General features: G+C 46.4%; 1 protein-coding gene across 2 annotated transcripts in view; it reads left to right on the top strand.

Annotated features, from left to right (window-relative positions):
• The window catches only part of LOC129860373 (semaphorin-4G-like), an 85,700-nt gene that overhangs the window by 29,273 nt on the left and 38,078 nt on the right, over positions 1–18,349 (top strand). The gene's annotated exons all lie outside the window — the stretch shown is intronic.

Raw genomic sequence — 18,349 nt, forward strand, 5'->3', positions numbered from 1 at the left:
ACACTGTTAGCTCAGCAAACAGACAAACGTACAATACTGCATCCAGTACAGGTTACAATTACAGTAAATTACAACAAACAAAAAATAATCTGAAAAAAACTGACAATATTGTACAGAAAATACTACAGTAAACTATACATTATCTCTTCGCCTAGCTGGATCTGGCCAGAGAATTTCATCATCACAAGCAATATCGTCATTAGCAAGACAACGCGGGAAGAACCGTCTTGCATGTCGAATCCATCCCTGCACAGCTGCGGCGTCGACTTGGTCACAGGCGTCCTCCATGGCCTGAATGAGGGGTACCTGAGCCTGGGGCTGGAGACCGTAAACCTACCGCCATGCAGAGAAAAACTCTTCGATAGGGTTTAGAAACGGAGAGTATGGTGGAAGGTATAGTACTGTCAACTATGGATGGTGTTGAAACCAGTTCTGGACCAAAGCAGAGCGGTGGAATGACACATTGTCCCAGATGACCGTGTATTGCATCTGGTGCATTTCATTACCTGCTGTGACGATGTGGAGCAATCGGTCCAAAAATGCGAGAATGTGAGGTGTGTTGTAAGGGCCCATTTTGGCATGACGGAGGACAACCCCATGCTGTGAAATGGCAGTGCAAAGGGTGATGTTACCCCCACGTTGCCCTGTAGCCCTGTGGCCAATGATATTTCCACAACATGGTCCACTAGTGTTGCACGAATGTCATTTGATAAGTTTGGTCCTCTTCTTTGTGCACGTTCTCCTCCTGCTTCAGGTCTTCCTTGACCTCTGGCTCAGCCTCTTCCTCTACCTCCTTCTCCTCCTCTGTGTACTCCTCCTCTCACCCTCACTCTTCTTCTGACTCCTTCCATTTTGGTTGAAGGCAGGTGAACCTACCTGCTGCATTTTTATAGTGCTTAAACCTGATTGGTGTGTCTACAATTTAGCAATCATGTGTTTGTGCACCTGATGGCTGTGTTTAACAGATTGGCTCATAGGTGTGGTAATTTGACAGTCAGTGCTTTGGAATTGCAAGGAAGTGACATCATGATATGCTTCTGTGTCTGATGTATACAAGTGTGTTTAGTGTTTTGCAAATCACTGTGTGTAATGTTTTGCAAATAGTGTGAAGCTGACAATGTGCTTACAGTTGTGCAAATCTAGCCTTGTGTTTTGCTCCTTGAGTGTAAGGTTTTGCTAATTGTGGGAAAAGTTACATTTTAGTGTGTAAGCAATCGTAAAAAACTGTAAGTAATTGTTTTGTTTTTCTGTAGGCTATGTATTGTATAACGGCACAATGTTAAATAAAGGTTAAAGAAAATAAAAAATAAACAATCATAATTGTAATTCTGTTTTTGTGGGCTCATAAGCCTATGCGTATGGATGTTTTGAAGTAATCATCACCATAGAAAGTACTGTCCATTTTGTTTTGTTAGGCTTTGAAACAACATCCACAACGACCATGTTTTACACTCAGTTTCAACCTGTTGTTGAACGTCTTTCTTCAAACTGATCATCACAGTGAGGTGAGTTTTAAAAGCAAGATCGTGTTTAGATGATAAGTGTTTGATGTGATTTTTGACTGGATTTGCATTGATGTCAGAGTGGTAAGAGGGACACTAGAGCCCTGAGTAGGACCCGATGGTTGTTAGCAAGTTGGGTACTTCCAAAGCATATTCAGCATAAGAGGAGATTACCGTGACTCAACGGTCACATGGAATGTTACTGCGCTCATGACTCATTACTGCCGGTGTGGCGGTAATACAGTCACTGCAACAGCCCTAGTCTGAACTCAAGGTTGTACCTAGGGGGTTGTCTCCCATGTCCTGCTCTCTCTGCTGGTGCCAACCAGACTTGAAGTATTGGAACCATGTAATATTGATGCATGTGTAAGATCTGTCTACTGTTGCTACGAGGAGAGGGCAGCGGAGGGCTTGATAGTAGTGGATTTGTGTGTATTATTTAGACATGGTTAAGAATATTGTTTTCTCCTTTCGAGTGGCGCAGCGGTCTAAGGCACTGCGTCGCAGTGTTAGAGGCGTCACTACGGATTCAGATTCTCGACATAGCTCCCGCAGCAGACCGTACAGGAGTTGGAGCGATGGGACAAGACTGTAACTACCAATTGGGGAGGAAAAACGGGTTAAAATTTCAAAAAAATAAATAGTTTTTTTAATCTCCTTGAATTTGCAGTTTCATCAGTTGGGGGATTTTATTTTTTAAATTGCAGTTTCATCAGTTGGGAAATTTTATGTAGTCTTTGGAGATTTTATGTAGACTAGCATACCAGTCCTGAGGCATGAACCTATGCGATAGTAAGGTAAATAAATAATACATGGAAATGTTGACCTGTAATTCACATGTATTTATTCAAGTCAGTTGTTGTGTCGAGATGAACAGACAAAACATTTTAAAAAATTGTACAGAATAAAGGACAAATTGCTCACAAAAATTCTAATGAGTTGACATCAACTCAATCTGGAATCAGATGTTTTGTCTCCCTCAGCCCCTAGAGTAACTCTCTGCCTTTCGTTCTTGTTGTTGTACACAGCACTTTACACTTTGTTCTCACCCGTCAGTGTTTGCAGAAAATGGCTTCTTTCAATGTGAAATTCCTCTGGTGACAGTAGAGAGGAATTGGAGTTATCCTCGGATGCTTTGATCTATCTCTTTCTCCGATGTTCCCTGGGCTTGGCTTTTGACAGGATCTGAGCAGCGACAGACTTTGCGTAGGGACAGTACCTGAAATAGCACCAGGATATGAGTAGTATGCTGTATGCATTCACTGGGAGGTTGTGCTTGATTTACCACCGTGAGATAAAGATCTCTGCTCTCTGCTAATGCTGTGCGTGCACTGCTTTCATTGTAACATCATCATTCGAAACTGTCACGGTAAAAGTTTATATTCAAAATACACAGTCACGCCGATACAGGCAACCACGAGCACTCGATGAGGTGAAAACCACAGTACTGCCCGAGGTCCCAAGCGTGATGGTAAATATGACAGACTTCACTAGTGATAGAGAGAACAGTCTTGTTTATGCTGACTGTGTGTGAACTGTTCCCAATGGGATGATTCACATAAGGAAATGAAGCCACTCAGGCTGAGGCAGCTATGCCGATCCTTTGGTCCAAATAATCTATTTTGAGATATTTTCAGACATTTTGGAGGTTTTTGAAAATAGGAAACAGGGAATGTTGGTCCTCTGTAGCTCAGTTGGTAGAGCATGGTGCTTGCAACACCAGGATAGTGGCTTATATATATCATTGATCAACTTAGCAACAGCTGACAGTATTCACCAGTGTCTACAGTGGTTAGGTCATGTGACAATAAAACTTGAAAATGATTGAAACATGTAAGGGAGAGTTGAGGCATTTTTTTTTATTCAGCATCACTCCGTCAAGGGAAATATAGTATTCTTTCCAACAAATATGTCTGCATATGGGGGGTTACAACCATCCCAGCTCTGCAGATTTTGCTGCAAAGAGACAGAATCATTCGATAATTCGTTTTGGTACCGTCCATATGTAGCTCGTTTTTCGTCGCAGGGTCAGGAATGGCTTAAGAATTGCAGCGTTTACCCCTGCAAATAGCGCTGCTGGGTGATTTCAAAAGTCATAGTCAATCGATCGATAATATAATAATATTTTTTTTCATGTACAATATGTAGAGTCTATGAGAATAGAAAGGTTCAGAACTTTTGTGAATTATCACAGCACAGTTAAAAAATATATGGCAAATAGAAATCAAGACTGGATGGTGTTCAGAGATAGATGGGAGGGGTTGAGTGGAGCTGAACGCGGGGACTAAAAACAAACAAAAGATAACTATTAAAGCAATAAGGCATGAGGGTGTGTGGCATATGACGCAACACGGAGTGCCTGGATACAGCCCTTACCCGTGGTATATTGGCCATATACCAAAATTCCCCAAGGTGCCTTATTGCTATTATAAACTGGTTACCAACATAATTAGAACAGTAAAAAAAAAATTTGTCATACCCGTGGTATATGGTCTGATATACCATGACTATCAGCATTAAGGGAACCACCCAGTTTATACCACTGTTAAAGGAATTTAATTCCTATATGTTCAAATTGTTAAAGGAATTGAATTCCTATATGTTCAATTAAAACACTCTGCCCATTCATAAGAATTTGTAAGATACTTATTAGCATAAAATGGACAGAAACCAGTCTCAAAATCAATCAATAGCGTTTATTCTCGAGAGTACTGATCATAGTACAATTTACATCAGGTTATATAATAATAATGACGTCATAGGTTTTAAAATGTCCTTCCTCCTCTCGGATAAAATGGCAATACAGTTCACAGCCTCCTCACATTGTCTGCCACCTGTTAAACAATCTACAACCAGCCTAAGGTCTCTCCCCTCCCTGGATAGAGACAGAATTTCCTGTAAGGAACACATCATTCCAGCCTGTCTGATGATAACTCCATTCGTTTCTAACAAGGAACAGAAAGTCCTTGTTCTAATTCTTGACTAAAACTACACACATTATATTCAGTATTATGATTATAATAAGATTCATACATCCATACAGTAACATAGTAGTACTCTGTTTAGTTATAGTTCTAAGTTACATGTATTGTAACGGGCTTCCTCCTTCTCCTCATCCGAAGAGGAGTAGCATGGATTTGACCAAATTGCAGCGGGTTGTGAATACATAATGATTTATTAAAACAAACGACGAAACACGAAAACAAACACTTGGAAGGATTTACAAAATAACAAAACGAACTAAACAGACCTAAACTTAAGAACTTACATGTAACACGAAGAACGCACGAACAGGGAAAACAGACTACACAAAAACCGAACGAACAAACATCCCGAAACAGTCCCGTGTGGCGCAACATACACAGACACGGAAGACAACCACCCACAACAAACAATGTGAAACAACCTACCTTAATATGACTCTCAATTAGAGGAAACGCCAAACACCTGCCTCTAATTGAGAGCCATACCAGGCAACCCATTAACCAAACATAGAAAACACATAACATAGACTACCCACCCAAAACTCACGCCCTGACCAATTAAACACATACCAAACAGAAAACAGGTCAGGAACGTGACAGAACCCCCCCCTCAAGGTGCGAACTCCGGGCGCACCCCTACAACTCAAGGGGAGGGTCTGGGTGGGCATCTGTCCGCGGTGGCGGCTCCGGCGGTGGACGAGGACACCACTCCACCACTGTCTTTGTCCCTCTCCTTCGCGTCCTTTGAGTGGCGACCCTCGCCCCCGACCATGGTCCAGGAACCTTCACTAAGGCCCCTCCTACATAGAGGAGACAGCTCAGGACAGAGAGGTAGCTCAGGACAGAGAGGTAGCTCCGGACAGAGAGGTAGCTGACTGAGTGGCTCAGAAGGCGCTGGGCAGACGGATGGCTCAGAAGGCGCTGGGCAGACAGATGGCTCAGAAGGCGCTGGGCAGACAGATGGCTCAGAAGGCGCTGGGCAGACAGATGGCTCAGAAGGCGCTGGGCAGACAGATGGCTCAGGCGGCGTTGGGCAGACGAGCAGTGCAGGCGGCGTTGGGCAGACAGCCGACTCTGACCTGCTGAGGCGCACAGTAGGCCTGGTGCGTGGTGCCGGAACTGGTGGTACCGGACTGGAGACACGCACCTCAAGGCTAGTGCGGGGAGCAGGAACAGGGCACACTGGACTCTCGATGCGCACTATAGGACTGGTGCGTGGTACCGGAACTGGAGGTACCGGGCTGAGGGCACGCACCTCAGGGCGAGTGCGGGGAGAAGGAACAGTGCGTACAGGGCTCTGGAGACGCACAGGAGGCTTGATGCGTGGTGCCGAAACTGGAGGCACTGAGCTTGAGACACGCACCACAGGGAGAGTGCGTGGAGGAGGAACAGGACTCTGGAGACGCACTGGAAGCCTGGTGCGTGGTGTAGGCACTGGTGGTACTGAGCTGGGGCGGGAAGGTGGCGCCGGATATACCGGACCGTGTAGGCGTACTGGCTCCCTTGAGCACTGAACCTGCCCAACCTTACCTGGTTGTATGCTCACCGTCGCCTGACCAGTGCGGGGAGATGGAATAACCCGCACTGGGCTATGTAGGCGAACCGGGGACACCATGCGTAAGGCTGGTGCCATGTAAGCCGGCCCAAGGAGACGTACAGGTGGCCAGATATGTAGAGCCGGCTTCATGGCACTTGGCTCAATGCTCATTCTAGCCCTACCAGTGCGGGGAGGTGGAATAACCCGCACCGGGCTATGCACACCTACAGGAGACACCGTGCGCTCTACTGCGTAACACGGTGTCTGCCCGTACTCCCGCTCTCCACGGTTAGCCTGGGAAGTGGGCGCAGGTCTCCTACCTGCCCTAGACCCACTACCTCTTATCCTCCCCCCCCCCCCCCCCCCCAAGAAATTTTGGGGTTGTACTTGCGGGCTTTTCGGGCTTCCGTGCTAGACGCGTCCCCTCATAACGCCGGTTCCTCTCTCCGGTTTCCTCCGCTCTCCGAGCTGCCTCCAGCTGTTCCCATGGGTGGCGATTTACTCCAACTTTAGCCCATGGTCCTTTTCCTTCCATGATTTCCTCCCAAGACCAGAAATCCTGTTTCGTGCGCTGTCCGTTTACCCGCTGCTTGATCCGGGTTTGGTGGGTGGTTCTGTAACGGGCTTCCTCCTTCTCCTCATCCGAAGAGGAGTAGCAAGGATTTGACCAAATTGCAGCGGGTTGTGAATACATAATGATTTATTAAAACAAACGACGAAACACGAAAACAAACACTTGGAAGGATTTACAAAATAACAAAACGAACTAAACAGACCTAAACTTAAGAACTTACATGTAACACGAAGAACGCACAAACAGGGAAAACAGACTACACAAAAACCGAACGAACAAACATACCGAAACAGTCCCGTGTGGCGCAACATACACAGACACGGAAGACAACCACCCACAACGAACAATGTGAAACAACCTACCTTAATATGACTCTCAATTAGAGGAAACGCCAAACACCTGCCTCTAATTGAGAGCCATACCAGGCAACCCATTAATCCAACATAGAAAACACATAATATAGACTACCTACCCAAAACTCACGCCCTGACCAATTAAACACATACCAGCCTCCAGCTGTTCCCATGGGTGGCGATTTACTCCAACTTTAGCCCATGGTCCTTTTCCTTCCATGATTTCCTCCCAAGACCAGAAATCCTGTTTCGTGCGCTGTCCGTTTACCCGCTGCTTGATCCGGGTTTGGTGGGTGGTTCTGTAACGGGCTTCCTCCTTCTCCTCATCCGAAGAGGAGTAGCAAGGATTTGACCAAATTGCAGCGGGTTGTGAATACATAATGATTTATTAAAACAAACGACGAAACACGAAAACAAACACTTGGAAGGATTTACAAAATAACAAAACGAACTAAACAGACCTAAACTTAAGAACTTACATGTAACACGAAGAACGCACAAACAGGGAAAACAGACTACACAAAAACCGAACGAACAAACATACCGAAACAGTCCCGTGTGGCGCAACATACACAGACACGGAAGACAACCACCCACAACGAACAATGTGAAACAACCTACCTTAATATGACTCTCAATTAGAGGAAACGCCAAACACCTGCCTCTAATTGAGAGCCATACCAGGCAACCCATTAATCCAACATAGAAAACACATAATATAGACTACCTACCCAAAACTCACGCCCTGACCAATTAAACACATACCAAACAACAGAAAACAGGTCAGGAACGTGACATGTATACACAATTTAGTCATTATTCATAAAAATCCCATAACAACCACCTAGTTTATAATGTAAAATATACTGTGTCTGTAAAATGTATATAGTATGTACAGTTGAAGTCGGAGTTTACATACACTTAGGTTGGAGTCATTAAAACTAATTTCTCAATCGCTCCACAAATGTCTTGTTAACAAACTGTAGTTTTGGCAAGTCGGTTAGGACATCACTTTGTGCATGACACAAGTCATTCTTCCAACAATTGTTTACAGACAGATTATTTCACTTATAATTCCCTGTATCACAATTCCAGTGGGTCAGAAGTTTACATACACAAAGTCGACTGTACCTTTAAACAGCTTGGAAAATTCCAGAAAATGATGTCATGGCTTTAGAAGCTTCTGATAGGCCAATTGACATCATTTGAGTCAATTGGAGGTGTACCTGTGGATGTATTTCAAGGCCTACCTTCAAATTCAGTGCCTCTTTGCTTGACATCATGGGAAAATCAAAAGAACTCAGCCAAGACCTCCAAATGCCTGAAGGTACCAAGTTCATCTGTACAAACAATAGTATGCAAGTATAAACACCATGGGAACCACGCAGCCATCATATTGCTCAGGAAGGAGACGTGTTCTGTCTCCTAGAGATGAACGTACTTTGGTGCGAAAAGTGCAAATCAATCCCAGAACAACAGCAAAGGACCTTGTGAAGATGCTGGAGGAAACAGGTACAAAAGTCTCTATTTCCACTGTAAAACGAGTCCTATATCGACATAACCTGAAAGACTGCTCATCAAGGAAGAAGACACAGCTCCAAAACCGCCATAAAAACGCCAGACTACGGTTTGCAACTGCACATGGGGACAAAGATCGTACTTTTTGGAGAAATGTCCTCTGGTCTGATGGAACAAAAATAGAACTTGGCCAAAATGACCATCATTATGTTTGGAGCAAAAAGGGGGAGGCTTGCAAGCTGAAGAACACCATCCCAACCGTGAAGCACGGGGGTGGCAGCATCATGTTGTGTGGGTGCTTTGCTGCAGGAGGGACTGGTGCACTTCACAAAATAGATGGCATCATGAGGGAGGAATATTATGTGGATATATTGAAGCAACATCTCAAGACATCAGTCAGGAAGTTAAAGCTTGGTTGCAAATGGGTCTTCCAAATGGACAATGACCCCAAGCATACTTCCAAAGTTGTGGCAAAATGGCTTAAGGACAAGAAAGTCAAGGTATTGGAGTGGCCATCACAAAGCCCTGACCTCAAGCCTATAGAAAATTTGTGGGCAGAACTGAGAAAGCGTGTGCGAGCAAGGAGGCCTACAAACCTGACTCAGTTACACCAGCTCTGTCAGGAGGAATGGGACAACTTGTTGTGGGAAGCTTGTGGAAGGCTACCCAAAACATTTGACCCAAGTTAAACATTTTAAAGGCAATGCTACCAAATACTAATTGAGTGTATGTAAACTTCTGACCCACTGGGAATGTGATGAAAGAAATAAAAGCTGAAATAAATAATTCTCTCTACTATTATTCTGACATTTCACATTCTTAAAATAAAGTGGTGATCCTAACTAACCTTTTACTAGGATTAAATGTCAGGAATTGTGAAAAACTGAGTTTAAATGTATTTGGCTAAGGTGTATGTAAACTTCCGACTTCATCTGTATACGCTGGAAGTAGAAGCCTAAGTGTTGTTGTCTGTTACTCTAATTAGGGGAGGGATGGTAGGGTTAGGGGAAAATAATATAGGAAAATATACACCAAAAAAATATGGGGGATTGGAAGTGATGCAGACAATTACATTGATTACAATTACAATCTATCTGCAATATTAAAGTTGGTCTACCCCTAAATTAATAACATTGATAAAAAAGAATATTGTGTATGCTTAGAAATAATCAGAATTCATGTACACATTCCATTTTATAAAACATAGCTTGTCTTAAAAAAGTGTTCTCTTGGCACAACTTACCCCGAGCGTGGGACAGGGCAAGTTAAGCCGCCTACACATTTCTGTACTGAATTAAGTATTAACCCTACTTTTTTATATCATGTCTATCTTTATTTCCTAAACACACTTCAACACAATCACAATCGCTTTTTGTCTTTTAAGCATTTTAAGCATTTTCTAACACAGGCTTAGCACCTAATAAACACTTTGTACTTTTTTTAAACACTTTTAGCCAGACCCTGTTGTTACCTCATATCCCAGTAATAATGCCTTGCGTTACGCCTGGGAAGAAAACACTTCAATTTGATAAATTTGCCATTGGCTCAATTTACCCCAAGGCTCACACTCTCTCTCACACACACACACACACACACACACACACACACACACACACACACACACACACACACACACACACACACACACACACACACACACACACACACACACACACACACACACACACACACACACACACACACACACACACACACACACACACACACACACACACACACACACACACACACAGCCTGATACTGAAAGAGCTTTGAGTCAGGTGAAATGGCATAGGTGCAAAGTGTGTATGTTCAGTGTACACACAGGGTGCATTCGACAATGTTAAATAGAAACCGCTCCGTCAGCTCAGATTCAACTTGAATGCCCCCTCGCTTTGTGGACTCTCATCATCGATTAACAGAGCCCAATGTGCAGCTTGTGCTGTGGGTTTAAAGTAGGAACCGCAAGCCAATATATGTCTCTTTCTCTCTCGCTCTCCCTCTTTCTACCTGTCTTTCTCTCTTGGTCCCTGCCTATCCTGTACTCTCTCTCTCTTGCTCTCTTTCCCTCCTTCTCTCTCTCTCTCTCTACATCAGAAGTGCACAACTCAGGCCCACAAGTTTCCCAGTCCTGCTGGTTTGTCCCTGGTTATGGGTACATAGTGAACGTATTGTTTCCCAGGTGGAAGCTAGCTGCTAGTTCGTGTAAAAGGCATAGATGAAATCAGCAGGACCGTGACCCTCGAGGACTGGAGCTATGCTTAATAGATTCTATTTTTTTGCGTAGTCAGGAGAAGGCTGGCCTTCCTAATACTGATGTGTAGGGCTGTCACAATTATTGTATAATCGTGTCACCGACCTTGCTTTTTCTCGTCATAATCATTTGTAAGTCGCTCTGGATAAGAGCGTCTGCTAAATGACTTAAATGTAAATGTAATACATTCAACTTTATTTTCAAGTAGATTTACCCGATAAACGTTTAACATTTTTTACGTGCAGAAAGGCGCAGGAGGAGCATCAATTCCAAACGTTCCAAGCTGTCAAAACCATTTGTTTTTGCGACAGGGTGTCACCGAAGCTGTGCTGTATTGATTAGGTATGGCGTAGGTCATTTTCAAAGATGCATTATGATACATTACAAGCTTAAAAAATAAATAAAATGGAAAAGAATTACAACATTTACCTTGGTCATTTGCATGACAATTAATTGTTACCCAAAATTCCACAATTGTCATATGTGTTTGTTTGGCCTCAGAACATTGCCTTCGGAGCAGCTCATTGGTCAGGCTTCTGACAGACATAAAGGAATCTTCGCCCCCCAACTGCCTTGGGTGGCGGCCATTTTGCGTCATCCTCATCATTTGTCATCATGCGTGGCATGTTACGTCATATGGTCTGCCACTATTTATTTTATGTATAATCCAAGCCACTTCCTGTGCCCACTCTTGGATGACTCATAGAATAAGTGAAAATTGAAATGTGTTTTTTACATGGCCATGGGCTGTCATTGTGACTGTGCAAAATAACATGATCTCAGACTAAACATAACGTTCCTCTGGGGTTCAAGTTGGGTTGTTGAGAAAGGGACAGTTATAGTGTGACTGTGTCTGTCTGTCTTCCTGCGCCTGTGTGTATTTGTGTCTGTGTGCACGCACGTCTGTCGTTCTGTTTGTGTTTGTGTGTCCTGCTGTGTCGTGACTGCACCTACCTCTCCTCATAACCCCCCCAGTGTGTCCTGACCTTTGAGTTGGTGAGTGGAGAAGAGATCCTCATGGCTCACTCATGGCTCTGCCTGCTTGTCTGACTAGCTCTCTGCCTGCCTGGCAGCATGGTGCCCTCAAGACATAGGGGGTGGGTAGTGGGTTGACACCGACTCAGTCTGGTTATGGTCATGGGTGCTACTCATAGTATCACCATTGTATCCCTGAGATACTATTTAGACTGTTTGTGTAGGGAGGGGGTCTTCAAAGAGGTTTGATAGCATATCAAAGTGACTTTACCAGTGACAACAACATTTAGTATTTGTTGTAGTGACTGGCAGTCCCAAATTCATTTTAGCCATTGCAGTCTGCGAGGGTGGTTGAGTTATTTGTAACTGTCCACAGAGATGTATTGACTTTTTTGTCCAAAACTTCAGTAAAGCATTTAATTACATTATTAAAAGGATTCTCCGATATGTTTGTATACTTTTCAGCCAGTAGTTCTGAAAGTAGAGCTCACGAGCCAAAAGTGGTCCCCGAAAATGACGTACTCTGTCACATATGTGCAGATATGTGCACCATGTCATTGCTCTCTCTCCCGCTCTGCTGTGGGTGCATCATGTGCATCTTGCTAGCTGTCACTCATATGGCGAGGGGCTGAAGCTCATTGGTTGAACTGGAATTGCTAAGGGGCTGGCCCACACGGGGGGAAAATGTAGGGAAAATAGCGCAGCATAGCTCCCAGATAAACAATTGCTTTCAAACTAGGGATTTTGTGACTAATTAAGGCAAGACAATAATAAGGATTATGCATGTATGAACTACACATTGATACATCCAGCCCAAAGTGGGAGGTTTAAAAAAGACTTTATAGTCACCAAAGTACCGGAGCATGTCTTTAACCCTATTAGAATAACCTAATCAATCTGCCTGGCGTAACTGTGTGTATAGTAAGCCTTGGCACCCTGCAAATCTATTATTTCAAGTGTCTGTATGTGTTATTGTAACAATGTTTTGACCGTTAGAAGACCAAAGACTCAAAACATTGTTTCAATTTACCTCATGGGAGCATCAAATCGATTAGTCTTTTTTTTTGTTGCTGAAAATGCACAGCACCTGCTCCAAACCATTGCATGTTTCTATGGGTTGTACATATTGTACAGGGTCTGCGCTTCATATCCCTTGAAGAAAATACAGCAGACGAACAACACAGGGTTCCACATTCATTCCCTTGTGTTTTTCACTTAATTCATGGAAACTGATCAAACAAAAATATTTTATCAGCAGTCTAGAATGTCTAAAATGGGGGCAAACTGCCCTGCCTACGAGATGTGAAAAGAGGTCATTGTTTTCATCTAGGTTGCTGCAATAATTAGATGTGGTCTCATTTAGTGATGAGATGGAAGATAATCATTTGATATAAAAGTTAATTGATGGAGTTTGAAGATCAAGATTCAAAAGTGAGGATATGGGATAGAAAGAGAAAGAGCGATTAAGGAGATGGAAGCTGACAGAGATAGCGTGAATAAGTGAGAGATGGAGAGGCAGGGATGGACAGAAGGAGGGAGGAACAATGGAAAATACACTGAGTAATATGAATCAGCGAGGTGCAGATGGGTATACCCTCCTCTCTTTTATCCTCTCCTCCCCTTGTCCTCCTCTTTTTCCTTCCTCTATCCTCCTCCCCCTCTTTTTCCTCTCCTCCTCCTTTCCCCCCTCCTCTTTCTCCCCCTTTATTCCTCTCCTCCCCCCCTCTCCTTTCTCTGGTGAATTGATGGGAGTGTGTCCCAGGCTGCTCGCAGTAATAAGGGAATTTATGTTAATTTCATCCCGCCCATTGATTTACTGGGGACTGAAAGCTTGTTTCAGTCAATTTGTTACACTCCTTTACTTCTGATAGAGAGTCTATACTGCATCTGTGTGTGGAGCATAGGGGCCGAGTTAAGATACCGGAAAAGAGAAAGAATTGGTAGAAAACACAGCCTGCTATAGGTTCACAGAAACCATTGTAAAGAGAATGTATGTGCATAATATTCCAACTATATTACTTTAAGTACAACTTTAAGTACAGCCAGTACAGCCATTCTATGAGGCAAGATGTATACCCTAATACAGGAATAATACCAGACTCAACATAATGTTTTCTTATTCTGAAAAGTGGAAGCATGTACAGTTGGAGTCGGAAGTTTACATACACCTTAGCCAAATACATTTAAAGTAATTTTTTCACAATTCCTGACATTTAATCGAAGTACAAATTCCCTGTCTTAGGTCAGTTTGGATCACCACTTTATTTTAAGAATGTGAAATGTCAGAATAATAGTAGAGAGAATGATTTATTTCAGCTTTTATTTCTTTCATCACATTCCCAGTAGGTCAGAAGTTTACATACACTCAATTAGTATTTGGTAGCATTGCCTTTAAATTATTTAACTTGGGTCAAATGTTTTGGGTAGCCTTCCACAAGCTTCCCACAATACGTTGGGTGAATTTTGGCCCATTCCTCCTGACAGAGCTGGTGTGACATTATGTTGTAGGCCTCCTTGCTCGTACACGCTTTTTCAGTTCTGTCCACAAATGTTCTATAGGATTGAGGTCAGGGCTTTGTGATGGCCACTCCAATACCTTGACTTTGCTGTCCTTAAGCCATTTTGCCACAACTTTGGAAGTATGGTTGGGGTCATTGTCCGTTTGGAAGACCCATTTGCGACCAAGCATTAACTTCCTGACTGATGTCTTGAGATGCTGCTTCAATATATCCACATCATTTTCCTCCCTCATGATGCCAGCTATTTTGTGAAGTGCACCAGTCCCTCCTGCAGCAAAGCACCCCCAACAACATGATGCTGCCACCCCTGTGCTTCATGGTTGGGATGGTGTTCTTTGGCTTGCAAGCCTCCCCCTTGTTCCTCCAAACATAACGATGGTCATTATGGCCAAACAGTTTTTGTTTCATCAGACCAGAGGACATTTCTCCAAAAAGTACGATCTTTGTCGTAGTCTGGCTTTTTTATGGCGGTTTTGGAGCAGTGGCTTCTTCCTCGCTGAGCAGCCTTTCAGGTTGTCGATATAGGACTCGTTTTACTGTGGATATAGATACTTTTGTACCCGTTTCCTCCAGCATCTTCACAAGGTCCTTTGCTGTTGTTCTGGGATTGATTTGCACTTTTCGCACCAAAGTACGTTAATCTCTAGGAGACCGAATGTGTCTCCTTCCTGAGCTGTATGACAGCTGCGTGGTCCCATGGTGTTTATACTTGCGTACTATTGATGGTACAGATGAACGTGGTACCTTCAGGCGTTTGGAAATTGCTCCCAAGGATGAACCAGACTTGTGGTGGTCTACAATTCTTTTTCTGAGGTCTTGGCTGATTTCTTTTGATTTTCCCATGATGTCAAGCAAAGAGGCACTGAGTTTGAAGGTACGCCTTGAAATACATCCACAGGTACATGTCCAATTGACTCAAATTATGTCAATTAACCTTTCTGAAGCTTCTAAAGCCATGACATAATTTTCTGGAACTTCCCAAGCTGTTTAAAGGCACAGTCAATTTAGTGTATGTAAACTTCTGACCCACTGGAATTGTTATACAGTGAATTATAAGTTAAATAATCTGTCTGTAAACAATTGTTGGAAGATTTTCTTGTGTCATGCACAAAGTAGATGTCCTAACCGACTTGCCAAAACTATAGTTTGTTAACAACAAATTTGTGGACTGGTTTGTCACGTTCCTGACCTGTTTTCCTTTGTTTTGTATTCATTTTAGTTGGTCAGGGCGTGAGTTGGGTGGGTTTGTCTATGTTTGTATTTCTATGTGGGGTTTTGTGTTCGGCCTGGTATGATTCTCAATTAGAGACAGGTGTGTATTGTTTGTCTCTAATTGAGAGTCATACAAAGGCAGCCAGGGTTTCACTGGTGTTTGTGGGTGTTTGTTCCTGTGTCAGTGTTTGGGCCACACAGGACGGTTGAAGGTTTGTTAGTTTGTTGTTTTGTAGTTTGTAGTGTCTTGTTTGCTGTTCTTCATTAAAAGATGGCTTATTTCCCTCAATCCGCATCTTGGTCCTATCCATGCTCCTTCTCGTCTAAGGGGGAGAACAACATTGACTGCCTTTACAGAAACACCCACCACAACAGGACCAAGCGGATTGAGGAGAGAGAGAAAGAACTAAGGCACTGGACACAGAAGGAATGGTCTTGGGAGATCATGGACGGAAAAGGACCCTGGGGAAGGGTTGGAGAGAATCGCCGCTCTCGGGAGGTGAAGAAGGCAGCCACAGCCCAGGAGCGGTGGATTGAGGAGGCAGCACGGATGAGAGGCTGGAAGCCCGAGAGGCTCACCCAAGAATTTCTTGGGGGGGGGGCTAAAGGGGAGTGTGGCGAAGCCGGGTTGGATACCTGAGCCAACTCCCCGGGCTTGCCGTGGAGTAAGAGGGCGTCGTACTGGTCAGACACCGTGTTATGCGGTAAAGCGCACGGTGTCCCCAGTACGCGTGCTTAGCCCAGTGCGGGCTATTCCACCTTGCCGCACTGGGAGGGCTAGGTTGGGCATCGAGCCGGATGCCATGAAGCCGGCCCAACGTATCTGGCCTCCAGTACGTCTCCTCGGGCCGGCGTACATGGCACCAGCCTTACAGGTGGTGTCCCCGGTTCGCCTGCATAGCCCAGTGCGGGCTATTCCACCTCGCCGCACTGGCAGGGCTACGGGGACCATTCAACCTGGTAAGGTTGGAGAGGCTCGGTGCTCAAGAGCACGTGTCCTCCTTCACGGTCCGGTATATCCGGCGCCACCTTCCCACCCCAGCTCAGTACCACCAGTGCCTACACCACGCACCAGGCTTCCAGTGCATCTCCAGAGCCCTGTTCCTCCTCCACGTACTCTCCCTATGGTGCGTGTCTCCAGCCCAGTGCCTCCAGTTCCGGCACCACGCACCAAGCCTCCTGTGCGTCTCCAGAGCCCTGGACGCACTGTTCCTTCTCCCCGCACTCGCCCTGAGGTGCGTGCCCTCAGCCCGGTACCTCCAGTTCCGGTACCACGCACCAGGCCTAGAGTGCGCCACGAGAGTCCAGTGTGCCCTGTTCCTGTTCCCCGCACTCGCCCTGAGGTGCGTGCCCTCAGCCCGGTACCTCCAGTTCCGGTACCACGCACCAGGCCTATAGTGCGTCTCAGCCGGCCAGAGTCTGCCGTCTGCCCAGCGGTGCCTGAACGGCCCGTCTGCCCAGCTCCGTCTGAGCCATCTGTCTGCCCAGCGCCGTCTGAGCCATCTGTCTGCCCAGCGCCGTCTGAGCCATCTGTCTGCCCAGCGCCGTCTGAGCCATCTGTCTGCCCAGCGCCGTCTGAGCCATCTGTCTGCCCAGCGCCGTCTGAGCCATCTGTCTGCCCAGCGCCGTCTGAGCCATCTGTCTGCCCAGCGCCGTCTGAGCCATCTGTCTGCCCAGCGCCGTCTGAGCCATCTGTCTGCCCAGCGCCGTCTGAGCCATCTGTCTGCCCAGCGCCGTCTGAGCCATCTGTCTGCCCAGCGCCGTCTGAGCCATCTGTCTGCCCAGCGCCATCTGAGCCATCCGTCTGCCCAGCGCCATCTGAGTCATCCGTCTGTCCCGAGCCATTAGAGCCGCCCGTCTGTCCCGAGCCAGTAGAGCCGTCCGTCAGTCAGGAGCCGCTAGAGCCGTCCGTCAGTCAGGAGCCGCCAGAGACGCCCGCCAGTCAGGAGCCGCCAGAGACGCCCGCCAGTCAGGAGCCGCCAGAGACGCCCGCCAGTCAGGAGCCGCCAGAGACGCCCGCCAGTCAGGAGCCGCCAGAGACGCCCGCCAGTCAGGAGCCGCCAGAGACGCCCGCCAGTCAGGAGCCGCCAGAGACGCCCGCCAGTCAGGAGCTGCCAGAGACGCCCGCCAGTCAGGAGCTGCCAGAGACGCCCGCCAGTCAGGAGCTGCCAGAGACGCCCGCCAGTCAGGAGCTGCCAGAGACGTCCGACAGTCCGGAGCTGCCCTACAGTCCGGAGCTGCCCTACAGTCCGGAGCTGCAACTCAGCCCGGACCTGCCGGAGTCCCTCAGCCCGGACCTGCCGGAGTCCCTCAGCCCGGACCTGCCGGAGTCCCTCAGCCCGGACCTGCCGGAGTCCCTCAGCCCGGACCTGCCGGAGTCCCTCAGCCCGGACCTGCCGGAGTCCCTCAGCCCGGACCTGCCGGAGTCCCTCAGCCAGGACCTGCCGCCCCTTATCCCGGTGCTGGTCCTTATCCCGGTGCTGCCCCTTGTCCCGGTGCTGCCCCTTGTCCCGGTGCTGCCCCTTGTCCCGGTGCTGCCCCTTGTCCCGGTGCTGCCCCTTGTCCCGGTGCTGCCCCTTGTCCCGGTGCTGCCCCTTGTCCCGGTGCTGCCCCTTATCCCGGTGCTGCCCCTTATCCCGGTGCTGCCCCTTCATTTAGGTGGGGTTAGTGGGAGGGTGGTCATTGGGAGGGGGATAAAGAAGCGGGGATTGATTATGGTGGGGTGGGGACCTCGTCCACCGCCAGAGCCGCCACCGTGGACAGACGCCCACCCAGACCCTCCCCTAGACTTTGTGCTGGTGCGCCCGGAGTTCGCACCTTAAGGGGGGGTTTCTGTCACGTTCCTGACCTGTTTTCCTTTATTTTGTATTCATTTTAGTTGGTCAGGGCGTGAGTTGGGTGGGTTTGTCTATGTTTGTATT

The sequence above is a fragment of the Salvelinus fontinalis genome, chromosome 8 (genome assembly GCF_029448725.1).
Source record: "Salvelinus fontinalis isolate EN_2023a chromosome 8, ASM2944872v1, whole genome shotgun sequence".
NCBI lineage: Eukaryota > Metazoa > Chordata > Actinopteri > Salmoniformes > Salmonidae > Salvelinus > Salvelinus fontinalis.